We start from the raw sequence: 25,785 nt of genomic DNA on the forward strand, positions 1-25,785 counted from the left end.
AAGCAGAACAGGGTCTCAAATTTAGAAAACCAACTTATGCTTGCTTAAGGGGAAAGGTGAGTTGGGGTGCTGCATAAAACCAGACATTGAAATGAGCACAGATAAAGTTCCTTAAGCCAAATATGTAATAGACAAGAGCTACTCCTTGCTCAACGAAATGGACACAACACCCCATATTAAACGCCTAAGAATGTACCTGACTAGTAAGTATCTTAAAACCTATGGATTGCTATATCTCCAAAAGAGAATCAAGCGTGTGTCCAGGGGCATAAATGCAGCAATGATAGGATTGGAGAGGTTCGGTGAGCAAACGAAGACCCTTTGAAGTCATATTGCATGGTACCCATTCCACGGGTTTCAACTCTCCAGGTTTCAGGGATTCTTCCTTCAGCTAAAACATGCATGTGGAACCCAGAGTATTATCCACCGTGTGATCGGGAGACGTGTTCAAATAAGTCTCAGATTTCGTCCCCTGGTACTCGGGTGCAACATTCCAGACGCTTTACTAACACTCTCCCGACTTGGAGAGTCAGTGCCTTTAACCTCCTGTTTGGCCCAGTTTGCAATTTCTGCGGAAGATGAACAGGAATAGGGAGAACCAATGAGAGACTAGCTGGAGGTGTCTGGACCGGCAAATTTAACTCTCATTTCCCACCAGGAAGAGGAATTAACCAAAGGCTCAGCATGTCGTGCCGGAACCAGATTAGGGCCTGAAGCAATCCTGCGGTGTTGCGGCCAGCTCACAAGAAAGCGAGTAGAAGAAAGGAGCTCAGCGGCACTGTAATTCACAAACCTGCAGACTTATAAATGACAGCTATCGTCCAAAAATATACTGAAGTAAGGTTGCCAAGAGGACTTGAAAGCGGGGAAGAATTGCAGGAAACCGATTTCAGGAGGTAGACTGGAATTGCATTGAAAGCATAGGAAAAGAGGGAGAACGTCCACAATGATGCACTTGGCCAAAAAGGGCGTATGCGTTTTTTCCTGAATCAGGAAAAAACGCATACGCACTTTTTGGCCAACCAAGCAAGCTTGCAAAGGAAATCTGCACTACAATGAAGTCTCACTTCCCCCCGGTCAAAAGGGCCATCTGAGAAAAGTGTAAAATCCAGAAAGGCAGGACAGGCCATGGAGAACTGGGAGCCTTGTTATGCTGATGGGCGGGATGTAAATTGCCAACAGCCACTCGGGAGAAGTGTATGGTGTTTCCTGAAACATCTAAAAAACAAAGCAACAGAGCCTAGGGCACTTCCACTTATGGTCCTATAGCTTAGGGAAATTAAAATCAAAAAGACACAGCCACCCCACAGTTTGGGACAGCTCTGTTTACAAGAACCTCGTTTACGGTACAAGTTCAATATCGCAGAAAGTGAAAAATGGATAAAGAAGTTGTGGTACTTATGTACAATGCAAAATCACTCAGCCATGAAATCTATGTCATCAGACCCATAGCAGCATAATGAGTGGATTCAGGTATGATGATTCTAACTGAAATATGTCACACAGAAAAAGAAACATCATAAGATATCACTAATACACGGAATGTGAACTTGGCTACACATGAACTGAATTACAAAACAGAACAGGGTCTCAAGTTTAGAAAACCAACTTATGCTTCCTTAAGGGGGAAAGTGAGTTGGGGTGCTGCATAAAACCAGAGTTTGAAATTAGCACAGATACCATTCAATAAGCCAAATATGTAATAGACAAGACCTACCCCTTGCTCAACAAAATGGACTCAACAATGAGGTATCACCTCACACCTGATAGAATGAGCATCATGAGAAAATCTACAAACAAAAATGCTGGAAAGCGTGTGGAGAAAAGGAACCCTCTTCCACTATTGTTGGGAATATAAATTGATACAGTCACTACGGAGAACAATATGGAGTTTCTTAAGAAACTAACAATAGAATTACCATATGATACAGCAATCCCAGTACTGGACATATACCCAGACAAAACCATAAATCAAAACGAGACATTCACCGCAATGTTCATTGCATCACTATTTACAATATCGAGGTAATGGAAGCAACCTAAATGCCCACAGACAGACGAATGCATAAAGCTGTGGTACATATATAAAATGGAATATTACTAAGCCATGAAAAGGAATGAAATTGGGTCATTTGTAGAGATGTCGATGGATCTAGAGACTGTCATACAGAGTGAAGTAAGTCAGAAAGAGAAAAACAAATCTTGTATATTCATGCATATATGTGGAACCTAGAAAAACTGTACAGATTAACCATTTTGCAAGGCATAAATAGAGCAACAGATGTAGACAACAAATGTATGGACAACAAGGGGGGAAAGCTGTTGGGGGGGTGGTGGTGGGAGGAGTTGAGAGACTGGGATTGGCATGTATACATTTATATGTATAAAATAGATAACCAATAAGAACCTGCTGTATAAAAATATAAAATAAAATTCAAAATTAAAAAGAAAGAAAATTTAAAAAATAAAACAGAAAAAACAATTATTCCCTTCACATACATGTATTTGTATGAATAAATTATTTCCATGCTTATATCTGTAAATACAAAAAAGAGGAATAAAATCTACCTTGAACCAAAAACGAAAAAGAGAAAAAAAAACACAGAACCCACCAGTTCCACAGAGGAAAACCGTATCAGGGCACTTGCTCCAGTTGTAAACAATTCTGAAGTTGGCCAGTGGTGGGGAATCGTCTCCCATTCAGCCAGCAGCCCCCACGCAACAAGCGTCCTCATTGCAAAGCTGGGGCACCGTGCCGAGGCATCTGTGAGTAAACGTGAGCTGAGCCCCAGGCCAGTTGCTGCTGAACTATTCCCACCCGTCCCAGGTAAAACACCTGAATATATACAAGGACTTGAAAGCCTAGAGGAAGGGCCATAGAGCCACACGAGTGACAGCATGCCGGCCGACTTGGTGCCTGCAGGCCAGCCAGGATGGTCCTGGCCCTGGGTGCTCTTCTGGAAGATTTCCATTTCCCTGACTGAGATACCCGTCCTGTCCCTGCCCCCACTGCTTTTTTCCTTCCTCACCTCTGCCCAGGGAGAAATTCCAGCAGCAGGTATGGGTGACACATCCTCTTCTTTAGCAGGTGGCAGCCTGGCAACTGCTGCAGAAAGTCCAGCAGAGCCCCACTCACACTGGGCCACCCACAAAGCCATGGCCTCTCACTCCCTCCCACCAGCCCAGCCCCGAGACTGCTGACAGGGCAGAGAAAATGGCGTCAGGCACGGCTGCAGGGGCTCTTGCTGCCTGGAGTGGTATTTATATTGATCTCAACCCAGGCACACCTGGGGAGGGCTGGCCCGCACGGTAAGGCTGCCCAGGTCAGCCAATCATCACCCCTCAGGGGCTCACAGTTGCAGAAAATGGAACTTGCTGAACCGGCCAGGTCCAAGGAACAGGTGTGGGCTCCTGAGAGTCAGGATAGACAAGGGGCTGCAGCTTTGGCTTGTTTTCTAATCATTTTATCTGGCCCATGAGTGGGAGACAACTTCAAGAAAACCCTCTCCTTATGAGAGGAACCCAGGAGTCAGGGAGAGGAGGGGTGGGTGGTGGTTGGAGACAGAGGCCTGGTGCCCCGGGTGCAGTGGAAGTCTCTGGAAGACCAGGTGGAGGGAGGCCGCACAGAGTGATGCCCAGGGTCACAGACCTGTCACAGCTGCTGTTTGTTAGTTCAAGTCCTGCTCTGAGGTGCTCTGTGCCAGCTCTGAGCGACAGGTGAGCTGGGGGTGCTCTGCAATGAGGGCTATGTGCACGGTTCCTGTGTGCCCAGCCCTGCCATGGTACCTGCAAGGGTAGCTCTGTATCCTGGGAAGGGCCTGACCACGAGAGCCCCGTGGGCTGGGGTGGGGGTGGGGTACCTGCCCAGGTGAGCTCCATATTCTGGGATTGGTCTGACCACGAGAGCCCCATGGGCTGCTGGGGACCTGGTAAAGGATGTCAGGACAGTCAGTGAAGCCACCGAGGATATACCTCCAGTTGCTCCTAATTCCTACACCCTGCTGGTCATTCTACCAACCACCAGGACATGGTATTCTGTATTAGTCTTCAATGATGCCTTCTTTTGTATTCCATTAGTCCCAGAGTCACAAGAAATTTTGGCTTGTGAGTGGCAGGACTCAACATACAACTAAAACAATACTTCCGGGCCGTCTTGCCCCAAGGGTGCAAAAATTCCCACACCATCTTTGGGGAAAGCTTAGCTAAAGACCTAAAAGTTCTACCTCTGGAAAAGGAAACCCTCCTTCAGTACGCAGACGACATTCTGATCGCCAGCCCTACTAAGGAGGCCTCTGAACTACCAAGCCAATAAAGGATAGAAGTTGTCCAAGAAAAAGCTCAAATATCACAGACTGCAGTGACCTGCCTGGGCTTCATTCTCACAGAAGGTCGGAGAAGCCCATCCCAGGAAAGGGAAGAAACCATTTGCAGCCTTACCCCTTTCTAAAACTAGAAGACAGCTTAGGGGTTCCTGGGGAGGCCAGGGTTTGCTGCTTCTGGATCCCTAACTACAGTCTACTAGCTGGGCCTCTATATGAAACACTGAAAGGAAAAGATGATGATCCTTTTGAATAGAATCCAGAAGTGGCCTTTCAAGAATGGAAAGAGCAGTCAATTCAGACCCTTGCCCTGGAACTCCCTAATTTAGCTAAACCCTTTGACCTTTACATTCCCGGTGAAAGGTGAATCGCCATTGGAGAATTAGTGCAAAAACTGGGACCACTTGAAATGGAACAATGCAAGAATGCCATCCAGGTAGGATAAACTACGGTCACCAAGGGGCTTGGCCCACTGCCGCATCTGGCCAAGATACTGGCGGTATCTAAAAACCTGGAAATCAGCAGCCCAAAAGGCCACCTCCTTCCTAAGGGAAAAGGACCCCACGTGGTGATCCTAACCACCAACGATGCCCTGAAGTTGCAGGGTTCGCTCCGTGGGCACACCGACCTCGAGTGAGGAGGCCCTCCAACTCCAACATCCAGAGAGATAACCGGGGGCAACAGGGCACCATGACGACTCGTGTGAACATCACTTGACCTGGAGTTTCTCTCATAAAACAATAAGAGTGTGTCCCAAAAGAGTAGACTACTGCTTGCAGGACTTACTGCACCCAGAGGGGAGCTAATAATCTTGGCGGGGGAACCGTATATCACACTGTCACCATAGAAAAGCCTACAGACACCGTGATGATGGTGGCCAATAAGACCGGCTGGACTCCTGTTTACTTCAAAAGGCTGTTGACTCAGTGGTCATCATGGTCCTTGATCACCACTGACCCTGGACTGTCTGGGAGTTGAGCGGGCAGGGCTCTGACACCTGGTGCTGTTTGTACGTTAATTCAGGGGCCTAATTGAAGAAAGCGCAGACTACTGGTCAGAGCATCTAGGCTGGCAGAAACGGTCAGCCTAAGGTGGCCGAACAAATGTGGGGCGGGGTGAAACCGGCCCCCACAGCGTCTCTGCACATCTCTTTCCTGGACCCTTAAAGGTCATTAGAATCTATAACACTTCCAATGCTGGTGCTCAGGTGGACGAGCAGGGAGGCAGGGGGCCTGGGGACAATCAACGTCACCTGGAGGCTGCTGGGGAGAAGCTCTGACCCTCGCCCCCGGGTATTAGGGCTCCCAACTCAGCACTCAGCAGTTACAGAAGAAGTGTCTGCACCCTCAGCACTCCAAGAATGAGGAACGGGACAAAAGGCAGAGGAGGGGTTTGTCCCCAGCAAAGCCCATTAAAAATCCCTGGGAGATAAAAATAGAATCTGGGCAATAAAGTCAAGTCTAACCTTTTTTATCCTTTGTGCTTTGTCTAATTTCACGTGCTCCTAGGGTCCCGCATGCAGAGGTTCCACACCCGGCACTTCAGACCAGATTTCCTAGTGCAGAATGGCTGGGTCGACACCTCAGCTCCTGGGGCCCAGTGCAGACTCCGCGATATAGAGCCTGAGCTGCAGCCAACCTGGCCCTCGAGAGCTCCGCCCCCTCCCTCCCACTGACTCTGACAGGATCTCTACACAGCAGCCCAGCCCACAGCCCACGGGGTAGTGCATGCTCTCACCTCTCCATTCTCTGATCAAAATATAAAGTTTCCTTTGCTTGTGAACCAAACTCAGTCTCGATCTGTTGGCCCCAATGACACTGGGCAGGGGGACACTTGTTGGGGTCCACTCTGGAGGATCAGTAACAGAAATTGAGACTATTGTAACCTCAATGAACAGATGTGTGAGCCAAACTGTAGTTAACATAGAACAGTGTATAAGGCTCGGGTAAAATAAGATGTTTCTAACACTTCCATTTGATATTTCCATCACTTTATTATAAGCAAGTTCAGTGAAAAGGTTTGTCTTATTTGTCAGGTCAATATTAGAGAAACGAAGTGATTTCTTTCCAAGGATGTACATCTAATAATCTTGGTTAAAGCTTCAATCTTGTTTTAAATGCTTTTCCATTGAAAATGATACCTCTCTTTCAGCTCCCCCATTTCTGAGAAGTATAAAATCTTATAATTTATTATTACCAAAGGGGAAAGGTGGGAGGAGGGATAAATTAACAGTTTGGGATTAACACATACACACTGCTATGTATAAAATAGATCATCAACAAGGAACTACTGTATAGCACAGGGAACTACACTCAACATTTTGCAATAACCTATAAGGGGAAATAATCTGAAAAAGAATAGATATTTTTATTGACATCATCTATCAATGACAGTTAAAGTGTAACCTAAGGGAAGCTGGTGGTGAGTGCTTCTGACCCTGAAGACTTCAATCATCTAAAGTTTGGACTCTGCCTACTTCCCAAGGCCCTTAATGAACATATGTGTAGCCGTAGCTTAAAAAATTCCCCAGTTTGGGTTTCGGGGAGACACTGATTTTGAAAAAGCCCTGGTGTTCTCCTTACATGAATGGGACTCTTCCTACTGCTAAAACATGTCTGTCACACCCAGAGGATGGTATACCGTCTGATCGGGAAGAGTTTGGAAAAGGCATCTCATCTCCTCATCTCCTGGTGCTCGGGTTCACCCCTCCAGCGTCTTTACTAACAGTCTCCCCACTTGGAGATGTCAGCACTGTCAACATCCTGTTGCGTACAGTTTGGAATTTGTCCAGAGGATGAAGCAGAAGGATGAGGAACAATGAGAGACAAGTCCTAGGTGTTCAGACAGGCACATGTCACTCTAATTTCCAATCAGGAAGACGAATTGACCAAAGGCTAGGGTTGCCCATGGAAACAGTATAGGGCTTGAGGAAATCCCGCTGCTTTGTGGCCAGTTCCCATAAACACAAGTTGAACAATGGAACTCAGGGGCAGTAAAATTCACAAAACTGCAGAGTTGAAAATATCCATCACTGAAAAATGTCTTGAGGAAAGTCAGAGAAAAGGACTTGTAAGCAAGGGAGAATGGCAGGAAAGGGATTTGAGGAGGTAGAAAGGACTCGCCATTAAGCACAAGAAAAGGAGCTGAACATTGCCAACATTGCAGTTGGCCAAAAAGGGTGTATGCGTTTTTTTCTGTATATATTCAAGAAAAGGGCATACACTTTTTTAGCCAACCAAACAGGTGGGCACTGGAAGTCAATACTACAAAAGATATCACTTCGCATCAGTCAGAAGAGCCATCCTCATAAAGCGTAAACAACAGAAATGCAGGACAGGGCAAGGAGAAGAGGGAGCCCTGTGAGACTTATAGTGGAAATGTATATTGCCAACGGACATTCTGGAGAAGTGTATTGTGTTTACTAAAGCATCTAAAAAATGAGCTACAGAGCATAGGGCACTTGCACTCATGGGCGTATATCTTGAGAAAAACAAAAATCGAGAGGACACAGGCACCCCAATGTTTACCCCCTCTCTGTTTAAAAGATCCTCAACTAGGATATAACTTAAATGTCTCTGGAGGGAAAAAATGGGTAGAGATGTGGTACTTAGGTAGAGTGGAATATTATTCAGCCTGGAAATCAATGAAATATGGCCAGTTGTAACAACTCCGGAGGAGTTACGTATGATCTTTCTAAGTGACAGAATTCAAAAAGAAAAAGACACATATCATAAGATATCACTTAAAGGTGGAATCCAAAATGGCTACACATGAAATAAATTACAAAACAAAAACATAGTCAAATATGTAGAAAACACGCATAAGGCTGCTAAACGGGAAAGGTGGGGAGGGGTGAGGCATCACCCAGGAGGTTGAAATTAGCAAAGATACCATTCCAAATACCAAACTGATAATCAACAAGGCCTACACGGTAGCTAAAAGAACTGCACTCAGCACACTCAAGTCACCGGAAAAGAATATATACGACTGGTAAGAATCTGAAAAAGAATTTACTGATGTCTCTCTGTACGTGAATCAAGTGGATGTACAGCAGCAAGAAACAGAGCTTTGAAAATCAGCTGTAACCAATATAGTAATAAATTGAAAAAAATAAACGACAGAGAGACAGAGAAAACCTCTTACAACTTTTCCTCAGGGCCGGTGATGCAACATGGATTGAACACATCTAGACCCACAGCAGGATGAGACATAAGGCTGGAAACTGTTTGCGCTAAGAGAAATGTGAGGTTGGGTGAGGAAATGCACACCCTTTAAAGTAATACTACCTGGTACCCATTCAATGGGTCCCAAATATGCAGGTTCAAGGGATCTTCCTACAGCTAAAACATGCATGGAAAACCCAGAGGACTGTACACCATGTGATCGGGAGATGTGTCTAAAATGCAGCTCATTTATCCTCTCCTGGTGCTCCTGTTCACCATTCCAGCCACGTTACTTAGAATCTCCCCACTTGGAGAATCAGCACATTTCAACTTCTGTTTCACACATTTTGCAAATTGTGAGGAGGATGAACGGGGAACCAATGAGAGAATAGTTGTAGGGGTTTGGACGGGCACATATCACTCTAATTTCCCATTAAGAATAAGAATTGAAAAAAGGCTCAGCCCGCCTCGCCCGAGCCAAAATAGGGCCTGAAGCAATCCTGCGGGTTTGAGGCCAGCTCACAAAAGAGCAACTTAAAAAATGGAGCTCAGGGTCACTGCAATTCACAAACCTGCAGAGTTATAAATGAAAACTAACGTCCAAAAATATGTTGAGGTAAGGCAAAGAAGAGGATCTGAATGCAAGACAGAATTGCAAGAAACAGATTTCAAGAGATAGATTGGACTCGTCTTTAAAGCACATGAAAAGCGGCAGAATTTCGACAATGATGCAGTTGGCCCAAAAGGGCGTATGCGTTTTTTCCTGATTATATCCAGGAAAAAACGCATACGCACTTTATGGGCAACGAAGCAAGCAAGCAATGCAAATGTGCACAACAAAGAAGTCTCATTTCCCACTGGTCAAAAGGGCCATCCTAAAAAATTGTAAAAACCAGAAATGCAGGACAGGCCATGGAGAACAGGGAGCCTTTATACGCTGATGGGCAGTGTGTGAACTGCCGAGAGCCACTCTGGAGAAGTGTATGGTGGTTCCTAAATCATCTAAAAAACAGAGCTACAGAGCATAGGACACTTCCAATCATGGGAGTATATCTAGGGAAATCTAAAAATTAACAAGACACAAGCACACCACAGTTTAGGGCTACTCTGTTTACAAGAACCTCAACTTCAGTATACCTTAAATATCCCAGGAAAGAGAACAATGGATAAAGAAGATGTGGTACTTATGTACAATGGAATATCTCTTCACCATGAAATCAATGTAATAAGGCTAGTAGAAGGATAAAGAGTGGATTTAGGTCCGATAATACTACTTGAAATAAGTCAAACAGAAAAAGAAACATATCATAAGATATCACTTATAGAGGGAGGGTAAATATGGCTGCACAAGAAATGAATTACAGAACAGAACAGTGTCTCACATTTAGAAAACACACTTATTTCAGCTTAAGGGGAAAGGAGAGGTGGGGTGATGCATAAAACCAGAGTTTGAAATTAGCACAGATACCGTTCAATAAACCAAATAGATATTAGACAAGATCTACACCTTGCTCAATGAACTGGCCTCAACACACCCTATACACCGCAGAGAAATATATCTGAGTAATAAGAATCTTAAAACCCATGTATTGATATATCTCCATAAGGGAATCAAGTGTGTGCAGAGTGGCACAAACACAGCAGTGAAAATGAGCTAAACCCCATTATAGAAATAAATTTTAAAAACAAAACGCAGAAACAATGAAAGAGAGAAAAATTCTTACAAAATTCGCTCAGGGGCTGTGATGCAACCTGGATTGACCACATATAAACCCACAGCTGGATAAGACATAAGGCTGGACACTTGGGGCTGAGAGGATTGATGAGCTTTGGTGAGCAACTGCCAAAAGTTTAATGCAATACTTCATGCTACTCATTCCAAGGGTCCCAACACTCCAGGTTGAAGGGAATCTTCCTACAGCTAAACCATGCTTGGGAAACCCAGCGACTGGTATACCATATGATCGGGAAAGGTTTCTAAAACGCACCTCATTTTTCCTCTCCTGGGGCTCCGGATCGACATTCCAGCCGCTTTACCAAAAATATCCCCACATGGAGAGTCAATGCCTTTAAGTTCTGGTATCGCACAGTCTGCAGTTAGTGCGGAGGATGAATGGGAATAGGGGGAACCAGTGAGAAACTAGCTGTAGCGGTTTCAATGGGCACATGTCACTCTAAATTCACATCAGTAAGAAGAATAAACCAAAGGCACAGCAAGGTGCCCCAGAAGAAGAATAGGGCCTGAAGGAATCCTGTGGTTATGAGGCAAGATCACAAAAATAAGAGCTGAAAAATGGAGCTAAGGGCCACTGCAATTCAAAAACCTGCAGAGTTATAAAGGCCAACTATTTTCAAAAAATATATTGAGGTAAGGCTATGAAGAGGCATTGAAAGCAAGGCAGAATTGCAGGAAAACGATTTCAGGAGGTAGACTGGAATTGCATTTAAAGCATAGGAAAAGAGGCAGAACGTCCACAATGATGCACTTGGCCAAAAAGGGCGTATGCCTTTTTTCCTGAATTTATTCAGGAAAAAAGGCATACGCCCTTTTTGGCCAACCAAGCAAGCTTGCAAAGGAAATCTGCACTACAATGAAGTCTCACTTCCCCCTGGTCAAAAGGGCCATCTGAAAAAAGTGTAAAATCCAGAAAGGCAGGACAGGCCATGGAGAACAGGGAGCCTTGTTATGCTGATGGGCGGGATGTGTATGGTGTTTCCTGAAACATCTAAAAAACAAAGCAACAGAGCCTAGGGCACTTCCACTTATGGTCCTATAGCTTAGGGAAATTAAAATCAAAAAGACACAGCCACCCCAAAATTTGGGACGCCTCTGTTTACAAGAACCTCGTTAACCGTACAAGTTCAATATCAAAGAAAGTGAAAAATGGATAAAGAACTTGTGGTACTTACGTACAATGCAGTATCACTCAGTAATGAAATCTATGTCATCAGGCCCATAGCAGCATAATGAGTGGATTCAGGTACGATGATTCTAACTGAAATAAGACACACAGAAAAAGAAACATCATAAGATATCACTAATACACGGAATGTAAACTTGGCTACACAGGAACTGAATTACAGAACAGAACAGGGTCTCAAATTTAGAAAACCAACTTATGCTTGCTTAAGGGGAAAGGTGAGTTGGGGTGCTGCATAAAACCAGAGATTGAAATGAACACAGATAAAGTTCCTTAAGCCAAATATGGAATAGACAAGAGCTACTCCTTGCTCAACGAAATGGACTCAACACCCCATATTAAACGCCTAAGAATGTACCTAACTAGTAAGTATCTTAAAACCTATGGATTGCTATGTCTCCAAAAGAGAATCAAGCATGTGTACAGGGGCATAAACGCAGCAGTGATAGGATTGGAGAGGTTCAGTGAGCAAATGAAGACCCTTTGAAGTCATATTGCATGGTACCAATTCCACGGGTCTCAACTCTCCAGGTTTAAGGTATTCTTCCTTCAGCTAAAACATGCATGTGGAACCCAGAGTATGATCAACCGTGTGAACGGGAGACATGTTCAAATATGTCTCAGTTTTCCTACCCTGGTACTCGGGTGCAACATTCCAGACGCTTTACTAACACTCTCCCCACTTGGAGAGTCAGCGCCTTTAAACTCCTGTTTGGCCCAGTTTGCAATTTCTGCGGAAGATGAACAGGAATAGCGAGAACCAATGAGAGACTAGCTGGAGGTGTCTGGACGGGCAAATTTAACTCTCATTTCCCACCAGGAAGAGGAAATAACCAAAGGCTCAGCATGCCGTGCCGGAACCAGATTAGGGCCTGAAGCAATCCTGCGGTGTTGCAGCCAGCTCACAAGAAAGCGAGTTGAAGAAAGGAGCTCAGGGGCACTGTAATTCACAAAACTGCAGAGTTATAAATGACAGCTATCGTCCAAAAATATACTGAAGTAAGGCTGCCAAGAGGACTTGAAAGCGGGGCAGAATTGCAGGAAACCGATTTCAGGAGGTAGACTGGAATTGCATTGAAAGCATAGGAAAAGAGGCAGAACGTCCACAATGATGCACTTGGCCAAAAAGGGCGTATGCGTTTTTTCCTGAATATATTCAGGAAAAAACATATACGCACTTTTTGGCCAACCAAGCAAGCTTGCAAAGGAAATCTGCACTACAATGAAGTCTCACTTCCCCCCGGTCAAAAGGGCCATCTGAAAAAAGTGTAAAATCCAGAAAGGCAGGACAGGCCATGGAGAACTGGGAGCCTTGTTATGCTGATGGGCGGGATGTAAATTGCCAACAGCCACTCGGGAGAAGTGTATGGTGTTTCCTGAAACATCTAAAAAACAAAGAAACAGAGCCTAGGGCACTTCCACTTATGGTCCTATAGCTTAGGGAAATTAAAATCAAAAAGACACAGCCACCCCAAAGTTTGGGACGCCTCTGTTTACAAGAACCTCGTTTACAGTACAAGTTCAACATTGCAGAAAGTGAAAAATGGATAAAGAAGTTGTGGTATTTACTTACAAAGCAATATCACTCAGCAATGAAATCTATGTCATCAGGCCCTTAGCAGCACAATGAGTGGATTCAGGTATGATGATTCTAACTGAAATAAGTCACACAGAAAAAGAAACATCATAAGATATCAGTAATACACGGAATGTAAACTTGGCTCCACAGGAACTGAATTACAGAACAGAACAGGGTCTCAAATTAAGAAAACCAACTTATGCTTGCTTAAGGGTAAAGGTGAGTTGGGGTGCTGCATAAGACCAGAGATTGAAATGAGCACAGATAAAGTTCCTTAAGCCAAATATGGAATAGACAAGAGCTACTCCTTGCTCAACGAAATGGACTCAACACCGTATATTAAATGCCTAAGAATGTACCTGACTAGTAAGTATCTTAAAACCTATGGATTGCTATGTCTCCGAAAGAGAATCAAGCATGTGTACAGGGGCATAAACGCAGCAGTGATAGGATTGGAGAGGTTCGGTGAGCAAATGAAGACCCTTTGAAGTCATATTGCATGGTACCCATTCCACGGGTTTCAACTACCCAGGTTTAAGGTATTCTTCCTTCAGCTAAAACATGCATGTGGAACCTAGAGTATGATCAACCAGGTGATCGGGAGACGTGTTCAAATATGTCTCAGTTTTCGTACCCTGGTACTCGGGTGCAACATTCCAGACGCTTTACTAACACTCTCCCGACTTGGAGAGTCAGTCCCTTTAACCTCCTGTTTGGCCCAGTTTGCAATTTCTGCGGAAGATGAACAGGAATAGCGAGAACCAATGAGAGACTAGCTGGAGGTGTCTGGACGGGCAAATTTAACTCTCATTTCCCACCAGGAAGAGGAATTAACCAAAGGCTCAGCGTGCCGTGCCGGAACAAGATTAGGGCCTGAAGCCATCCTGCGGTGTTGCGGCCAGGTCACAAGAAAGCGAGTTGAAGAAAGGAGCTCAGGGGCACTGTAATTCACAAACCTGCAGAGTTATAAATGACAGCTATCGTCCAAAAATATACTGAAGTAAGGCTGCCAAGAGGACTTGAAAGCGGGGCAGAATTGCAGGAAACCGATTTCAGGAGGTAGACTGGAATTGCATTGAAAGCATAGGAAAAGAGGCAGAACGTCCACAATGATGCACTTGGCCAAAAAGTGCGTATGCGTTTTTTCCTGAATATATTTAGGAAAACACGCATACGCCCTTTTTGGCCAACCAAGCAAGCTTGCAAAGGAAATCTGCACTACAATGAAGTCTCACTTCCCCCCGGTCAAAAGGGCCATCTGAAAAAAGTGTAAAATCCAGAAAGGCAGGACAGGCCCTGGAGAACTGGGAGCCTTGTTATGCTGATGGGCGGGATGTACATTGCCAACAGACACTCGGGAGAAGTGTATGGTGTTTCCTGAAACATCTAAAAAACAAAGCAACAGAGCCTAGGGCACTTCCACTTATGGTCCTATAGCTTAGGGAAATTAAAATCAAAAAGACAGAGCCACCCCAAAGTTTGGGACGCCTCTGTTTACAAGAACCTCGTTTACAGTACAAGTTCAACATCGCAGAAAGTGAAAAATGGATAAAGAAGTTGTGGTATTTACTTACAAAGCAATATCACTCAGCAATGAAATCTATGTCATCAGGCCCTTAGCAGCACAATGAGTGGATTCAGGTATGATGATTCTAACTGAAATAAGTCACACAGAAAAAGAAACATCATAAGATATCAGTAATACACGGAATGTAAACTTGGCTACACAGGAACTGAATTACAGAACAGAACAGGGTCTCAAATTTAGAAAACCAACTTATGCTTGCTTAAGGGTAAAGGTGAGTTGGGGTGCTGCATAAAACCAGAGATTGAAATGAGCACAGATAAAGTTCCTTAAGCCAAATATGGAATAGACAAGAGCTACTCCTTGCTCAACGAAATGGACTCAACACCGCATATTAAATGCCTAAGAATGTACCTGACTAGTAAGTATCTTAAAACCTATGGATTACTATGTCTCCGAAAGAGAATCAAGCATGTGTACAGGGGCATAAACGCAGCAGTGATAGGATTGGAGAGGTTCGGTGAGCAAATGAAGACCCTTTGAAGTCATATTGCATGGTACCCATTCCACGGGTTTCAACTACCCAGGTTTAAGGTATTCTTCCTTCAGCTAAAACATGCATGTGGAACCTAGAGTATGATCAACCATGTGATCGGGAGACGTGTTCAAATATGTCTCAGTTTTCGTACTCTGGTACTCGGGTGCAACATTCCAGACGCTTTACTAACACCCTCCCGACTTGGAGAGTCAGTCCCTTTAACCTCCTGTTTGGCCCAGTTTGCAATTTCTGCGGAAGATGAACAGGAATAGCGAGAACCAATGAGAGACTAGCTGGAGGTGTCTGGACGGGCAAATTTAACTCTCATTTCCCACCAGGAAGAGGAATTAACCAAAGGCTCAGCGTGCCGTGCCGGAACCAGATTAGGGCCTGAAGCCATCCTGCGGTGTTGCGGCCAGCTCAAAAGAAAGCGAGTTGAAGAAAGGAGCTCAGGGGCACTGTAATTCACAAACCTGCAGAGTTATAAATGACAGCTATCGTCCAAAAATATACTGAAGTAAGGCTGCCAAGAGGACTTGAAAGCGGGGCAGAATTGCAGGAAACCGATTTCAGGAGGTAGACTGGAATTGCATTGAAAGCATAGGAAAAGAGGCAGAACGTCCACAATGATGCACTTGGCCAAAAAGGGCGTATGCGTTTTTTCCTGAATATATTCAGGAAGAAACGCATACGCCCTTTTTGGCCAACCAAGCAAGCTTGCAAAGGAAATCTGCACTACAATGAAGTCTCACTTCCCCCCGGTCAAAAGGGCCATCTGAAAAAAGTGTAAAATCCAGAAAGACAGGACAGGCCATGGAGAACTGGGAGCCTTGTTATGCTGATGGGCGGGATGTAAATTGCCAACAGACACTCGGGAGAAGTGTATGGTGTTTCCTGAAACATCTAAAAAACAAAGCAACAGAGCCTAGGGCACTTCCACTTATGGTCCTATAGCTTAGGGAAATTAAAATCAAAAAGACACAGCCACCCCAAAGTTTGGGACGCCTCTGTTTACAAGAACCTCGTTTACAGTACAAGTTCAACATTGCAGAAAGTGAAAAATGGATAAAGAAGTTGTGGTATTTACTTACAAAGCAATATCCCTCAGCAATGAAATCTATGTCATCAGGCCCTTAGCAGCACAATGAGTGGATTCAGGTATGATGATTCTAACTGAAATAAGTCACACAGAAAAAGAAACATCATAAGATATCAGTAATACACGGAATGTAAACTTGGCTACACAGGAACTGAATTACAGAACAGAACAGGGTCTCAAATTTAGAAAACCAACTTATGCTTGCTTAAGGGTAAAGGTGAGTTGGGGTGCTGCATAAAACCAGAGATTGAAATGAACACAGATAAAGTTCCTTAATCCAAATATGGAATAGACAAGAGCTACTCCTTGCTCAACGAAATGGACTCAACACCGCATATTAAATGCCTAAGAATGTACATGACTAGTAAGTATCTTAAAACCTATGGATTGCTATGTCTCCGAAAGAGAATCAAGCATGTGTACAGGGGCATAAACGCAGCAGTGATAGGATTGGAGAGGTTCGGTGAGCAAATGAAGACCCTTTGAAGTCATATTGCATGGTACCCATTCCACGGGTTTCAACTACCCAGGTTTAAGGTATTCTTCCTTCAGCTAAAACATGCATGTGGAACCTAGAGTATGATCAACCATGTGATCGGGAGACGTGTTCAAATATGTCTCAGTTTTCGTACCCTGGTACTCGGGTGCAACATTCCAGACGCTTTACTAACACCCTCCCGACTTGGAGAGTCAGTCCCTTTAACCTCCTGTTTGGCCCAGTTTGCAATTTCTGCGGAAGATGAACAGGAATAGCGAGAACCAATGAGAGACTAGCTGGAGGTGTCTGGACGGGCAAATTTAACTCTCATTTCCCACCAGGAAGAGGAATTAACCAAAGGCTCAGCGTGCCGTGCCGGAACCAGATTAGGGCCTGAAGCCATCCTGCGGTGTTGCGGCCAGCTCAAAAGAAAGCGAGTTGAAGAAAGGAGCTCAGGGGCACTGTAATTCACAAACCTGCAGAGTTATAAATGACAGCTATCGTCCAAAAATATACTGAAGTAAGGCTGCCAAGAGGACTTGAAAGTGGGTCAGAATTGCAGGAAACCGATTTCAGGAGGTAGACTGGAATTGCATTGAAAGCATAGGAAAAGAGGCAGAACGTCCACAATGATGCACTTGGCCAAAAAGGGCGTATGCGTTTTTTCCTGAATATATTCATGAAAAAACGCATACGCCCTTTTTGGCCAACCAAGCAAGCTTGCAAAGGAAATCTGCACTACAATGAAGTCTCACTTCCCCCCAGTCAAAAGGGCCATCTGAAAAAAGTGTAAAATCCAGAAAGGCGGGACAGGCCATGGAGAACTGGGAGCCTTGTTATGCTGATGGGCGGGATGTAAATTGCCAACAGACACTCGGGAGAAGTGTATGGTGTTTCCTGAAACATCTAAGAAACAAAGCAACAGAGCCTAGGGCACTTCCACTTATGGTCCTATAGCTTAGGGAAATTAAAATCAAAAAGACACAGCCACCCCAATGTTTGGGACGCCTCTGTTTACAAGAACCTTGTTTACAGTACAAGTTCAACATCGCAGAAAGTGAAAAATGGATAAAGAAGTTGTGGTATTTACTTACAAAGCAATATCACTCAGCAATGAAATCTATGTCATCAGGCCCTTAGCAGCACAATGAGTGGATTCAGGTATGATGATTCTAACTGAAATAAGTCACACAGAAAAAGAAACATCATAAGATATCAGTAATACACGGAATGTAAACTTGGCTACACAGGAACTGAATTACAGAACAGAACAGGGTCTCAAATTTAGAAAACCAACTTATGCTTGCTTAAGGGGAAAGGTGAGTTGGGGTGCTGCATAAAACCAGAGATTGAAATGAGCACAGATAAAGTTCCTTAAGCCAAATATGGAATAGACAAGAGCTACTCCTTGCTCAACGAAATGGACTCAACACCGCATATTAAACGCCTAAGAATGTACCTGACTAGTAAGTATCTTAAAACCTATGGATTGCTATGTCTCTGAAAGAGAATGAAGCGTGTGTACAGGGGCATAAACGCAGCAGTGATAGGATTGGAGAGGTTCGGTGAGCAAATGAAGACCCTTTGAAGTCATATTGCATGGTACCCATTCCACGGGTTTCAACTACCCAAGTTTAAGGTATTCTTCCTTCAGCTAAAACATGCATGTGGAACCTAGAGTATGACCAACCATGTGATCGGGAAATGTGTTCAAATATATCTCAGTTTTCGTACCCTGGAACTCGGGTGCAACATTCCAGACGCTTTACTAACACCCTCCCGACTTGGAGAGTCAGTCCCTTTAACCTCCTGTTTGGCCCAGTTTGCAAATTCTGCGGAAGATGAACAGGAATAGCGAGAACCAACGAGAGACTAGCTGGAGGTGTCTGGACGGGCAAATTTAACTCTCATTTCCCACCAGGAAGAGGAATTAACCAAAGGCTCAGCGTGCCGTGACGGAACCAGATTAGGGCCTGAAGCCATCCTGCGGTGTTGCGGCCAGCTCAAAAGAAAGCGAGTTGAAGAAAGGAGCTCAGGGGCACTGTAATTCACAAACCTGCAGAGTTATAAATGACAGCTATCGTCCAAAAATATACTGAAGTAAGGCTGCCAAGAGGACTTGAAAGTGGGTCAGAATTGCAGGAAACCGATTTCAGGAGGTAGACTGGAATTGCATTGAAAGCATAGGAAAAGAGGCAGAACGTCCACAATGATGCACTTGGCCAAAAAGGGCGTACGCGATTTTTCCTGAATATATTCAGGAAAAAACGCATACGCCCTTTTTGGCCAACCAAGCAAACTTGCAAAGGAAATCTGCACTACAATGAAGTCTCACTTCCCCCCGGTCAAAAGGGCCATCTGAAAAAAGTGTAAAATCCAGAAAGGCAGGACAGGCCATGGAGAACTGGGAGCCTTGTTATGCTGATGGGCGGGATGTAAATTACCAACAGACACTCGGGAGAAGTGTATGGTGTTTCCTGAAACATCTAAAAAACAAAGCAACAGAGCCTAGGGCACTTCCACTTATGGTCCTATAGCTTAGGGAAATTAAAATCAAAAAGACACAGCCACCCCAAAGTTTGGGACGCCTCTGTTTACAAGAACCTCGTTTACCGTACAAGTTCAATATCACAGAAAGAGAAAAATGGATAAAGAAGTTGTGGTACTTACGTACAATGCAGTATCACTCAACAATGAAATCTATGTCATCAGGCCCGTAGCAGCATAATGAGTGGATTCAGGTACTATGATTCTAACTGAAATAAGTCACACAGAAAAAGAAACATCATAAGATATCACCAATACACGGAATGTAAACTTGGCTACACAGGAACTGAATTCCAAAACAGAACAGGGTCTCAAAATTAGAAAACCAACTTATGCTTGCTTAATGGGAAAGGTGAGTTGGGGTGCTGCATAAAACCAGAGATTGAAATGAGCACAGATAAAGTTCCTTAAGCCAAATATGGAATAGCAAGAGCTACTCCTTGCTCAATGAAATGGACTCAACACCCCATATTAAACGCCTAAGAATGTACCTGACTAGTAAGTATCTTAAAACCTATGGATTGCTATGTCTCCGAAAGAGAATCAAGCATGTGTACAGGGGCATAAACGCAGCAGTGATAGGATTGGAGAGGTTCAGTGAGCAAATGAAGACCCTTTGAAGTCATATTGCATGGTACCCATTCCACGGGTCTCAACTCTCCAGGTTTAAGGTATTCTTCCTTCAGCTAAAACATGCATGTGGAACCCAGAGTATGATCATCCGTGTGAACGGGAGACATGTTCAAATATGTCTCAGTTTTCCTCCCCTGGTACTCGGGTGCAACATTCCAGACGCTTTACTAACACTCTCCGCACTTGGAGAGTCAGCACCTTTAAGCTCCTGTTTGGCCCAGTTTGCAATTTCTGCGGAAGATGAACAGGAATAGCGAGAACCAATGAGAGACTAGCTGGAGGTGCCTGGACGGGCAAATTTAACTCTCATTTCCCACCAGGAAGAGGAAATAACCAAAGGCTCAGCATGCCGTGCCGGAACCAGATTAGGGCCTGAAGCCATCCTGCGGTGTTGCGGCCAGCTCAAAAGAAAGCGAGTTGAAGAAAGGAGCTCAGGGGCACTGTAATTCACAAACCTGCAGAGTTATAAATGACAGCTATCGTCCAAAAATATACTGAAGTAAGGCTGCCAAGAGGACTTGAAAGCGGGGCAGAATTGCAGGAAACCGATTTCAGGAGGTAGACTGGAATTGCATTGAAAGCATAGGAAAAGAGGCAGAACGTCCACAATGATGCACTTGGCCAAAAAGGGCGTATGCGTTTTTTCCTGAATATATTCAGGAAAAAACGCATACGCCCTTTTTGGCCAACCAAGCAAGCTTGCAAAGGAAATCTGCACTACAATGAAGTCTCACTTCCCCCCGGTCAAAAGGGCCATCTGAAAAAAGTGTAAAATCCAGAAAGGCAGGACAGGCCATGGAGAACTGGGAGCCTTGTTATGCTGATAGGCGGGATGTAAATTGCCAACAGACACTCGGGAGAAGTGTATGGTGTTTCCTGAAACATCTAAAAAACAAAGCAACAGAGCCTAGGGCACTTCCACTTATGGTCCTATAGCTTAGGGAAATTAAAATCAAAAAGACACAGCCACCCCAAAGTTTGGGACGCCTCTGTTTACAAGAACCTCGTTTACAGTACAAGTTCAACATCGCAGAAAGTGAAAAATGGATAAAGAAGTTGTGGTATTTACTTACAAAGCAATATCACTCAGCAATGAAATCTATGTCATCAGGCCCTTAGCAGCACAATGAGTGGATTCAGGTATGATGATTCTAACTGAAATAAGTCACACAGAAAAAGAAACATCATAAGATATCAGTAATACACGGAATGTAAACTTGGCTACACAGGAACTGAATTACAGAACAGAACAGGGTCTCAAATTTAGAAAACCAACTTATGCTTTCTTAAGGGTAAAGGTGAGTTGGGGTGCTGCATAAAACCAGAGATTGAAATGAGCACAGATAAAGTTCCTTAAGCCAAATATGGAATAGACAAGAGCTACCTCTTGCTCAACGAAATGGACTCAACACCGCATATTAAATGCCTAAGAATGTACCTGACTAGTAAGTATCTTAAAACCTATGGATTGCTATGTCTCCGAAAGAGAATCAAGCATGTGTACAGGGGCATAAACGCAGCAGTGATAGGATTGGAGAGGTTCAGTGAGCAAATGAAGACCCTTTGAAGTCATATTGCATGGTACCCATTCCACGGGTTTCAACTACCCAGGTTTAAGGTATTCTTCCTTCAGGTAAAACATGCATGTGGAACCTAGAGTATGATCAACCATGTGATCGGGAGACGTGTTCAAATATGTCTCAGTTTTCGTACCCTGGTACTCGGGTGCAACATTCCAGACGCTTTACTAACACCCTCCCGACTTGGAGAGTCAGTCCCTTTAACCTCCTGTTTGGCCCAGTTTGCAATTTCTGCGGAAGATGAACAGGAATAGCGAGAACCAATGAGAGACTAGCTGGAGGTGTCTGGACGGGCAAATTTAACTCTCATATCCCACCAGGAAGAGGAATTAACCAAAGGCTCAGCGTGCCATGCCGGAACCAGATTAGGGCCTGAAGCCATCCTGCGGTGTTGCGGCCAGCTCAAAAGAAAGCGAGTTGAAGAAAGGAGCTCAGGGGCACTGTAATTCACAAACCTGCAGAGTTATAAATGACAGCTATCGTCCAAAAATATACTGAAGTAAGGCTGCCAAGAGGACTTGAAAGCGGGGCAGAATTGCAGGAAACCGATTTCAGGAGGTAGACTGGAATTGCATTGAAAGCATAGGAAAAGAGGCAGAACGTCCACAATGATGCACTTGGCCAAAAAGGGCGTATGCGTTTTTTCCTGAATATATTCAGGAAAAAACGCATACGCCCTTTTTGGCCAACCAAGCAAGCTTGCAAAGGAAATCTGCACTACAATGAAGTCTCACTTCCCCCCGGTCAAAAGGGCCATCTGAAAAAAGTGTAAAATCCAGAAAGGCAGGACAGGCCATGGAGAACTGGGAGCCTTGTTATGCTGATGGGCGGGATGTAAATTGCCAACAGACACTCGGGAGAAGTGTATGGTGTTTCCTGAAACATCTAAAAAACAAAGCAACAGAGCCTAGGGCACTTCCACTTATGGTCCTATAGCTTAGGGAAATTAAAATCAAAAAGACACAGCCACCCCAAAGTTTGGGACGCCTCTGTTTACAAGAACCTCGTTTACAGTACAAGTTCAACATCGCAGAAAGTGAAAAATGGATAAAGAAGTTGTGGTATTTACTTACAAAGCAATATCACTCAGCAATGAAATCTATGTCATCAGGCCCTTAGCAGCACAATGAGTGGATTCAGGTATGATGATTCTAACTGAAATAAGTCACACAGAAAAAGAAACATCATAAGATATCAGTAATACACGGAATGTAAACTTGGCTACACAGGAACTGAATTACAGAACAGAACAGGGTCTCAAATTTAGAAAACCAACTTATGCTTTCTTAAGGGTAAAGGTGAGTTGGGGTGCTGCATAAAACCAGAGATTGAAATGAGCACAGATAAAGTTCCTTAAGCCAAATATGGAATAGACAAGAGCTACCTCTTGCTCAACGAAATGGACTCAACACCGCATATTAAATGCCTAAGAATGTACCTGACTAGTAAGTATCTTAAAACCTATGGATTGCTATGTCTCCGAAAGAGAATCAAGCATGTGTACAGGGGCATAAACGCAGCAGTGATAGGATTGGAGAGGTTCGGTGAGCAAATGAAGACCCTTTGAAGTCATATTGCATGGTACCCATTCCACGGGTTTCAACTACCCAGGTTTAAGGTATTCTTCCTTCAGCTAAAACATGCATGTGGAACCTAGAGTATGATCAACCATGTGATCGGGAGACGTGTTCAAATATGTCTCAGTTTTCGTACCCTGGTACTCGGGTGCAACATTCCAGATGCTTTACTAACACCCTCCCGACTTGGAGAGTCAGTCCCTTTAACCTCCTGTTTGGCCCAGTTTGCAATTTCTGCGGAAGATGAACAGGAATAGCGAGAACCAATGAGAGACTAGCTGGAGGTGTCTGGATGGGCAAATTTAACTCTCATATCCCACCAGGAAGAGGAATTAACCAAAGGCTCAGCGTGCCGTGCCGGAACCAGATTAGGGCCTGAAGCCATCCTGCGGTGTTGCGGCCAGCTCAAAAGAAAGCGAGTTGAAGAAAGGAGCTCAGGGGCACTGTAATTCACAAACCTGCAGAGTTATAAATGACAGCTATCGTCCAAAAATATACTGAAGTAAGGCTGCCAAGAGGACTTGAAAGCGGGGCAGAATTGCAGGAAACCGATTTCAGGAGGTAGACTGGAATTGCATTGAAAGCATAGGAAAAGAGGCAGAACGTCCACAATGATGCACTTGGCCAAAAAGGGCGTATGCGTTTTTTCCTGAATATATTCAGGAAAAAACGCATACGCCCTTTTTGGCCAACCAAGCAAGCTTGCAAAGGAAATCTGCACTACAATGAAGTCTCACTTCCCCCCGGTCAAAAGGGCCATCTGAAAAAAGTGTAAAATCCAGAAAGGCAGGACAGGCCATGGAGAACTGGGAGCCTTGTTATGCTGATGGGCGGGATGTAAATTGCCAACAGACACTCGGGAGAAGTGTATGGTGTTTCCTGAAACATCTAAAAAACAAAGCAACAGAGCCTAGGGCACTTCCACTTATGGTCCTATAGCTTAGGGAAATTAAAATCAATAAGACACAGCCACCTCAAAGTTTGGGACGCCTCTGTTTACAAGAACCTCGTTTACAGTACAAGTTCAACATCGCAGAAAGTGAAAAATGGATAAAGAAGTTGTGGTATTTACTTACAAAGCAATATCACTCAGCAATGAAATCTATGTCATCAGGCCCTTAGCAGCACAATGAGTGGATTCAGGTATGATGATTCTAACTGAAATAAGTCACACAGAAAAAGAAACATCATAAGATATCAGTAATACACGGAATGTAAACTTGGCTACACAGGAACTGAATTACAGAACAGAACAGGGTCTCAAATTTAGAAAACCAACTTATGCTTTCTTAAGGGTAAAGGTGAGTTGGGGTGCTGCATAAAACCAGAGATTGAAATGAGCACAGATAAAGTTCCTTAAGCCAAATATGGAATAGACAAGAGCTACCTCTTGCTCAACGAAATGGACTCAACACCGCATATTAAATGCCTAAGAATGTACCTGACTAGTAAGTATCTTAAAACCTATGGATTGCTATGTCTCCGAAAGAGAATCAAGCATGTGTACAGGGGCATAAACGCAGCAGTGATAGGATTGGAGAGGTTCGGTGAGCAAATGAAGACCCTTTGAAGTCATATTGCATGGTACCCATTCCACGGGTTTCAACTACCCAGGTTTAAGGTATTCTTCCTTCAGCTAAAACATGCATGTGGAACCTAGAGTATGATCAACCATGTGATCGGGAGACGTGTTCAAATATGTCTCAGTTTTCGTACCCTGGTACTCGGGTGCAACATTCCAGACGCTTTACTAACACCCTCCTGACTTGGAGAGTCAGTCCCTTTAACCTCCTGTTTGGCCCAGTTTGCAATTTCTGTGGAAGATGAACAGGAATAGCGAGAACCAATGAGAGACTAGCTGGAGGTGTCTGGACGGGCAAATTTAACTCTCATTTCCCACCAGGAAGAGGAATTAACCAAAGGCTCAGCGTGCCGTGCCGGAACCAGATTAGGGCCTGAAGCCATCCTGCGGTGTTGCGGCCAGCTCAAAAGAAAGCGAGTTGAAGAAAGGAGCTCAGGGGCACTGTAATTCACAAACCTGCAGAGTTATAAATGACAGCTATCGTCCAAAAATATACTGAAGTAAGGTTTCCAAGAGGACTTGAAAGCGGGGCAGAATTGCAGGAAACCGATTTCAGGAGGTAGACTGGAATTGCATTGAAAGCATAGGAAAAGAGGCAGAACGTCCACAATGATGCACTTGACCAAAAAGGGCGTATGCGTTTTTTCCTGAATATATTCAGGTAAAAACGCATACGCCCTTTTTGGCCAACCAAGCAAGCTTGCAAAGGAAATCTGCACTACAATGAAGTCTCACTTCCCCCCGGTCAAAAGGGCCATCTGAAAAAAGTGTAAAATCCAGAAAGGCAGGACAGGCCATGGAGAACTGGGAGCCTTGTTATGCTGATGGGCGGGATGTAAATTGCCAACAGACACTCGGGAGAAGTGTATGGTGTTTCCTGAAACATCTAAAAAACAAAGCAACAGAGCCTAGGGCACTTCCACTTATGGTCCTATAGCTTAGGGAAATTAAAATCAAAAAGACACAGCCACCCCAAAGTTTGGGACGCCTCTGTTTACAAGAACCTCGTTTACAGTACAAGTTCAACATCGCAGAAAGTGAAAAATGGATAAAGAATTTGTGGTATTTACTTACAAAGCAATATCCCTCAGCAATGAAATCTATGTCATCAGGCCCTTAGCAGCACAATGAGTGGATTCAGGTATGATGATTCTAACTGAAATAAGTCACACAGAAAAAGAAACATCATAAGATATCAGTAATACACGGAATGTAAACTTGGCTACACAGGAACTGAATTACAG

This window comes from Pseudorca crassidens, unplaced genomic scaffold, assembly GCF_039906515.1.
Source record: "Pseudorca crassidens isolate mPseCra1 unplaced genomic scaffold, mPseCra1.hap1 Scaffold_46, whole genome shotgun sequence".
Taxonomy (NCBI): Eukaryota; Metazoa; Chordata; class Mammalia; order Artiodactyla; family Delphinidae; genus Pseudorca; species Pseudorca crassidens.